The 7,149-nt window shown below is 44.3% G+C and overlaps 1 protein-coding gene across 1 annotated transcript in view; it reads left to right on the top strand.

Annotated features, from left to right (window-relative positions):
* The first annotated feature begins 248 nt into the window (after nucleotides 1–248).
* The window catches only part of fhl3a (four and a half LIM domains 3a), a 31,378-nt gene continuing 24,477 nt past the window's right edge, over nucleotides 249–7,149 (top strand). The window contains exon 1 of the mRNA XM_073486142.1: nucleotides 249–440. The gene's annotated coding sequence lies outside the window, so the exon portion shown is untranslated. The remainder of the gene's footprint in view (nucleotides 441–7,149) is intronic.

Raw genomic sequence — 7,149 nt, 5'->3', positions numbered from 1 at the left:
CAAATACATGATTCTGTAAGAACAGTCTGAAAACAAGCAGCAGCAGCAGAGCCCAGAGACAGAAGGCCCTGCTGGGAGCTCCCATCACACCCTCCACTGCCTGGACTCCTCTCGTTTGAAGTCGCTGGAAGAGGGAGGGAGGAATGGTTTTTTTTGGGGGGGAGAGGCGGGATCTTGTGACTCACAGGCAACTTCCTCAGTAGTAGGACAAATGTAGCCGGCAAGCTGCATCAGTCTCCGCCGCAGAGATTTTGACTACTGTCAGAAGAAACGCAAAAAAGTTTGTTCCTGCTGGAGGGCGACGCTCCTGAGCCGCCGGAGTAGCGACCTGCGAACTGATCCCAGCCCTGATCTGAGCGAGTGTCCGCTGACAGAGGCAGGGAGGCGGGTTACCACTGTTGTTGCAAGAAGGTGCCTCCAGACTTCAGACATTACTCCTGGTACGACTTTTTTTTGGTTTTGTTTCATACCTTTCTTTGACTTTTATGAACGTTTTCACCGTTCGACTCTTCGACATCAGTTGGGAAATGACTTTTGTAAAGTGTTTCATTTAGTGGGAAAATGCACAAACGTGTCGCAACTGACTTTTAAAGGCATTCAAAGAGGTTCTGGCTGAGGTTTTCAAATTAAAATGAATGACACAAAGAGCCACTTGAGTCTTTTAACGTTGTGATTACCAGCCGTGGTAAAAACATTTAAATCTAGAATTAACTGACATAAAAGTCTCTGGGGAGGAAGTTGTTTCCATAGGTTAAAGTTTGTCAAAATTAAAAGTTTAAAGGCAATAACATCATAACTATGCTAATTATCATAATTTATTAGTAGCATGATTAGCTGCACAGTAACTGTGATCTGTAAGCGTTATCATTTAACACCTTAAGGTCATAACTGCTCTCTGCTTTTTGTGTTTTAAGAGTTTTGGCTGTTTAGTTAAAATCTGTGAGTGTCAAGAATAAAGCAGGCGTGGGCTTGACGTCATGACAAGCCTCAATACTTCACACCTTAGTCAAACACATCGCCTGGGGAGAAGCCTGCAAAGTAAAACCCTGACAAAAGAGGAACCACTTCCTGTGACAACTGAGGGGGGTCTGGGCATTTTTCTGTCTGCTTGCGTGTTTTTCTGCTTTTCTTGTTTATGCCTCTTTTTTTTTTCCTTTCTCTAATCGCAGTCTCACACCTGCACTCATGTGCCTCTCTGTCATATAATGCACAAAAAAACAAACAGACAGCATGGAGACATCATGGTCAGTGGAGCCACAGACTGTACTGGACTGTGTGACCCACTGAACTGTGCGGAGGGAGGATTAAGGAACAACTGTTGTGTCACAGAAGCTCCCAGCTGAGCGGTGTGTGAAGGCCTCAGAGAGCAAAGTCCCTCAGGCTAAACTTGTCTTTTTCTCCGGCAGCAGGAAGTGGGATATGGCAGCGTGTGTCTGGGAAGGGTGTGTCCGTGCTGCAGCCTCTAGGTTTGTTATGGGCGTACATCATCACATCACAGCGTTGTAGTAGTGGTGTCACCCTCATGACGATTGCATGGTGGTTCACCTGTTGCGTCATGTGGGTGCAGCGGGCACTGTGGGAAAGTAAAGCGTTGGAGATTTCCTAAAGGGAAAAATTTGATCAAGAGCTTACATGTTTTTCAGTACTTCTGGTGAAAGATGTTCACTAAATGACTGCAGTGTTTTGTCTGGTTCAAGTATGACGAACCTTTGATGCCATTGCCTACACCTCAACCACACAAATAGAACATTATGTCAGAAAAACAAAGAATTTAGTTCATTTTAAACGATTTGATACCAATTTTGCTGACAGTATATGAACATTTAAGGTCTGAGAAACTGAAAAAAAACAAACTATTACACTAGAATTACATGTAAATATATGTATAATTCTCTTTTATTTATACTTTCGATACTGAAGTATATTTAATATCAGGTGCTTTAACACTTTTGATCAAGTACTATTTCTATGGTTGACTTTCACTTTTACTAAAGTAGTATTTCAACACGATATCTTTAGTTTACTGAACTATGACTTGGATGGATATGGAAAACATTTATTTTGGATGTTTCGGGGCACCTGGCCGATGTAAGTCTGATATAGTAACTACTTTAAGCTCTGTTTTTGGTCTCCACCAACTCATGAGGTAAAGCTCTGGCTCTGTAGCTTTTAATTGCTCCACTATGTTCACCAGCTAGTTGTTCATTTTGTCTGTTGAGTGTTTGGTTCTCATCAGGCAGTGTGGGGTGAATTCATTAGAGCATTTTTTGTTGTAAACAGCTGCGTGGAATGAGGTTGACGAGGACTCTGGGACCGAACTCTGAAACCAAAACAATTAGATGAGAGACGCTAAAAGAGATGGGGAGGAGTGGAGAGGCAGAGTTGGGTGATCATTCTCTGTGGGTTTGTCACGATAAGCAACTCATTTAACATTACATGTAGTCATGTAGACATCAGGAAGGTTTGATTTGGAATGACTTAATAGAACTTTTCCACTCAGTTACTTAAACTGTCATAGCCATTCTTCAGATCTGAAGTCTTGAAGGCCACAAATTCTCCGCAGAATTCGCTCCCACACATTTCTCACACATCTTACACACCTCGTACACCTTGGAGGAATTCGGTTTCCCAGGCATCACGCTGTGCTTTCACCACTGACAGGTTGTTTTCACACAAACTATTTGTAACGAGCAGAAATAATCCCCTATAGCAGCCAAAAGCCAGTGATTCTGTCCCATTTAGCATCTGGGAAGCTTGCCTTGACAGAGCCCACAGGCTGTATAATGTATTTGTTTGCTTTTTTCCTCTTCCTCCCTCCCTGTCTGTTTCATTGACCATGGTCACATTCTTCGGAGGTCTCAGTGTTTTCCAAAGGTTAGCCCCGCGTGGTGGTTGGACCCCGGCCAGCTCTAGACTGCAGTGGGACTGCAGCTAAATGACTCGGACTGGCTGTGGCTGCTTTTATGGGTTGGCATCGTTTGAAACAAGGCCAACGATAATGATGGAGAATCGGCGGTCAAGTGGTTGCAGGTGGTTAGGGAGCAGAATTTAGATTTGTGTTGAAGCAGTTCCTTTTTTTGACATTCTGCAGCTGCCTGTCCCTCCATGGAGTCTCAGAGGACACTGGACACAGTTTGTGTTATTGCTTTCTGTCACATTATGTGTGAGGCTGCGTTCAGTCAGGAGGTTTCGACCTGCTGGTTATATCTGATGATTTATACTCGAGACTATAATGCTTCTTGTGTGCGTTTCAAACACATTTATCGAGCCATTTGTCCAAATCCAAAAGGTATGGGCTCTCTCTCTAATCATCCACTGCTTGTTCACTTATGTTTTTTTTTTTTTTTTGTTGTGTCTTGGCATCCTCATTTTTGCTTAAATTTGACATTCTGAACATTCCAGCAGAGCTATTAGAGTGCATACCTTGTTTTCAACCTCTTATTCATGTGGTTCCAACCAGAATTAAACATTGCAACCCAATCCAGCTTTTAGCTGTTCTGACTGATTAAAAAAACATCACATCTGTGTTACATGTGAGACCAAAAAAGGGGAAATCGAAACTCTTTCTGCTTTGGTCTTAACAGAACCTGACTGGCACAGAACTGTATCTGTGAAAACGCATTTTCTCATAATTTAGATCTAGGCCCTCACTGCCTCTTCAATAGGCTGTGGGGGCGCGTGGCTGGCAGCAGGAGTGTGTCTGAATTCCCTGAAAGGGGGGAAGTGACCTCAGGTTTCCTGTGTGGGGACGGCCAGGTGCTGTGGTGTTATTGTGAGGGGCGCAAGACTTCCTCCATGGATGCTTTGTTGGTAAACGTCTGAAACTTGATCCTTTGAGCCAGGGCCCCTGTGGGAGGTAATATGCCCCCCTCACAATGCAGCCATCCTTCCTCTCTGCTCTCTTTCTGTCTCTTCTGTCTCTTCTGTCTCACTACACTCTCTTCCTCAGTTTTCACTCCATGTGAGAATTTCTGTAAGGACGACATAAACTTTATATAGGCAGCGAAGGAGTGTAAAAGGTAACGGACTTTGTGCTAATGGGGTAATTACACTCTTCTAGGCATGCAATTACAGGCCCATACCTAGCACTTACCTGCTACTCTCAAAGGAAGTGCTGTTTTCAAAGGAAATACCAAATTGTAAGATGCCTCATAACTACACACTTACTAGTTTAATACAAACTAATTATATGTTATGGAAGAAAGGGATTCACTTTGCCTCACTCTACCTTTCACTCGCCTCTTCTGTCTGTTATATTTATTACACACTCAATTAATGGTACCCCGTCTACCTTATCAGTGTTTCCTTTGCCTGTCTCACATAAAAACAGATGTTACTTGGCAGCAGGAAGCCTGTCGAGTCACTGCTACATCATCACATTCTGTCATTTATAAACGCGTGGCGAGAGGACGTGTGAGTCAGCCTGACTGTTTCCCTGCACCCTCGCCTAAAGGTAGGAGGGTATGGTCATGCGCCAACACAAGTGGATGGCACGTACAAATTCACATGCATCACATCGCTGTGATGCAAATCGTGTGACGGTTACCAACTCTCCCACCATGTGCCTTACCTGCCTCTGTTTGCTCTTGCGCATTAGATCCCAGATAAACCTGTCTGTGTTTCCTTGGAACTCCCTCACCTCTTGTGTGGGTTGTAGGAGACTCTGCCAACAAAATGTGCAAATACACGAAGAATTGCTTAATGTGACTGGTTATTCAGATATAATTGGCTCCCATTGAAGACGTCATCCTGGGAAATTAGTACATTTCTACACAGGGAATAAATGTCGCAAAAGTCCATAAATAAGCGTGACAGCTGGATATATTTTGTCAGCAAACTCGCCTCCAAAACCAACTAAGCGAGTCAGATCAAGCGGCAGGGAGAAGGGGAGCACAAATTTGAAGTCTGCAGACAAATTGCAGTGGTTTTTAAACAACTGGTAATGCAATATGTATTATGAATTCGTATAACTAATGGTTACGTTGGCCTGTGGCTAATGGCTAAATCATAGGATAACCTATGGTTAATGGAGACACTTAGGGAGAAGAATGTTGGGTGAGGGGAATTTCTCCAGCACACGAGGCAATAGGATGTTATTTCACCCTGATGGATCTCTGCTAAGAGAGATGACAAAGTACAGTAAAGAGCCGTGGCTTTACACTTCATACCGTAACACCACATCGTCATACCTGGCCCTCTTCTGGATAATATTGTTATTGAGGGGATTCAGTGGCCTGCAATTATACTGTGGGCTTTTCTTACTGTAGAATCAGTAGAGAATGACCAAATCTCAGTGACACTTCAACCCACCATGGTATCTTTGAGGTAATAGTGAACCATAGTGTGAGCAGTCAGACTAACAGAAAGCATTCGCCTACATAACTGACAGAGTGGTTTTATTTCTATGGGAGTAGCGATGTCGTCATCCTTCCCATTGGATGTTCTTGCACACAGGCTTAATTGGGCAATAATTTGAGACCATGTGGCAAGCAGTCCTTAACCACGCAGTGATACACAGCAGGCCTTAAACAAGGCAACAATGCTCGAGGCTCAAAATGTCACCTTTCAAAACACTGTAAACCCGGAGAGAGTGGGCCGTTAACAAAGTATTTCTCTACATGCTAGCAGGACTCTGTTCTCATAACAGATGTCTTGGAGAGGTAATTTAGCCTTGGCACTGCATACGTGTGGTGTTTGTTCCACCATTCCACTACCGTATCCCCACACTCGCCCCCTGCCGCTGTGGTAGTTGTGTCTTTATATGGCTAGTAACTTCAGTTTGCCACAATGCCAACTGCGTTAGTGTTGATTGCTTCCCAAACACTTAATAGGCTCAAACATCTGCAAAGAATGAACCCAGACTGTGAGATCATGGCAGAGGAAGTGCAGTCATGAGAGTGTGGGTGTATGGCAAGGTGTCTGCATTCAGCATGTGCACATTTTTATTCATAAGTGTGCTTGAATGTTCTCCGTGTTGCACAACTGTCTTCCAGGGATGAACCAGAAGACCCAGACTTGTTGGGACTGCGCGAAGAGCTGTTACTTGTTCAGATTAGATGTGTATTATCTTGTCACTGATAAATACAAGACTGTTTATTTGGAGTGCAGCTGTGAGGGAGAGCATTCCCCTCGCTGAAAGTAAACACTGTGAAAATGCCTGCTCTGCATGATGAAACTAGCGAGCGATCAAGAATGTGTTATGTCTTACGCCATCTCTCTCCCCTCGTGTTTTTTTTCTCTATACGTCTTTTGCCCACGCAGGCGCTCACACATGCACGCTTTGTCCCGACCTCTCACTTTCGTCTCCGTGGTTCTGCTGGAGAGACAATAGTGTCTACAGAGGAGACAGGCTGAGACAAGCCAGACTTGCTACATGCACTGAGGTGTGGATTTATGTCAGTCACAGAGAAGAGTGCACTTGGCACCGCTCGGGCACACTTTGGCACTAATTTGTAAAAGCTGTCAGAGTTGCATTGAATAGGAGTAGGAAGCGGGAAGGATGTTTCTTGGCCTCCTTTGCTTCCCTGTGTTCTCTCACCTTCATCCTAACCGGCCCTCGTACGGTGCCATAAATGGCAGAAAGTGTCCTTGGTGTGGCTATAAAAGGACGTCAGCTACTCGACGAGAAGATGAAGGTGATTTACGACAGCGACCAGTAACAGAGAGCTGAGGAGGGATTTCTTGGCTTCTTGAGTTGAAGTTAAGAGGGAGAACAGAAGGATGGGATGGAGAGAGGAGTGGCCCGAGCACACTATTCCTCCCTGTGGGCGCCTCTGTCAACGGTCCGTCACATAAGAGTGTAATCAAAGACAAATGAAGTCCCTACTGTGTATAGTTAACTCGGCGCGTACCACCTCTCCATCTCGGAAAAGTTTCTATTAGTGTGCAGGAACTATTTACCCTTATCACAACAAATGTACACAAGTGAACGAACATGTTGTGACTCCTCTGAAGCATTCGGCGTCAGCTCTCATTCACCTTATGCAGTTAAAGTTCTTGAACGTGGTGCAGTGAGATCATTACAGTGAAGCACTGCTTTGTTTGACAGCATGTTCACAACCAGAAGATCATATTGAGCGCGGGATGTTTGTAGTAATCGGGCATAACTCAGTCCAGAGGGAGATCAGAGCTTTTGCATTCAACTCAATT

Source organism: Pagrus major, chromosome 17 (genome assembly GCF_040436345.1).
Source record: "Pagrus major chromosome 17, Pma_NU_1.0".
Lineage (NCBI taxonomy): Eukaryota > Metazoa > Chordata > Actinopteri > Spariformes > Sparidae > Pagrus > Pagrus major.
This window is presented reverse-complemented; position numbering and strand designations above follow the sequence as displayed.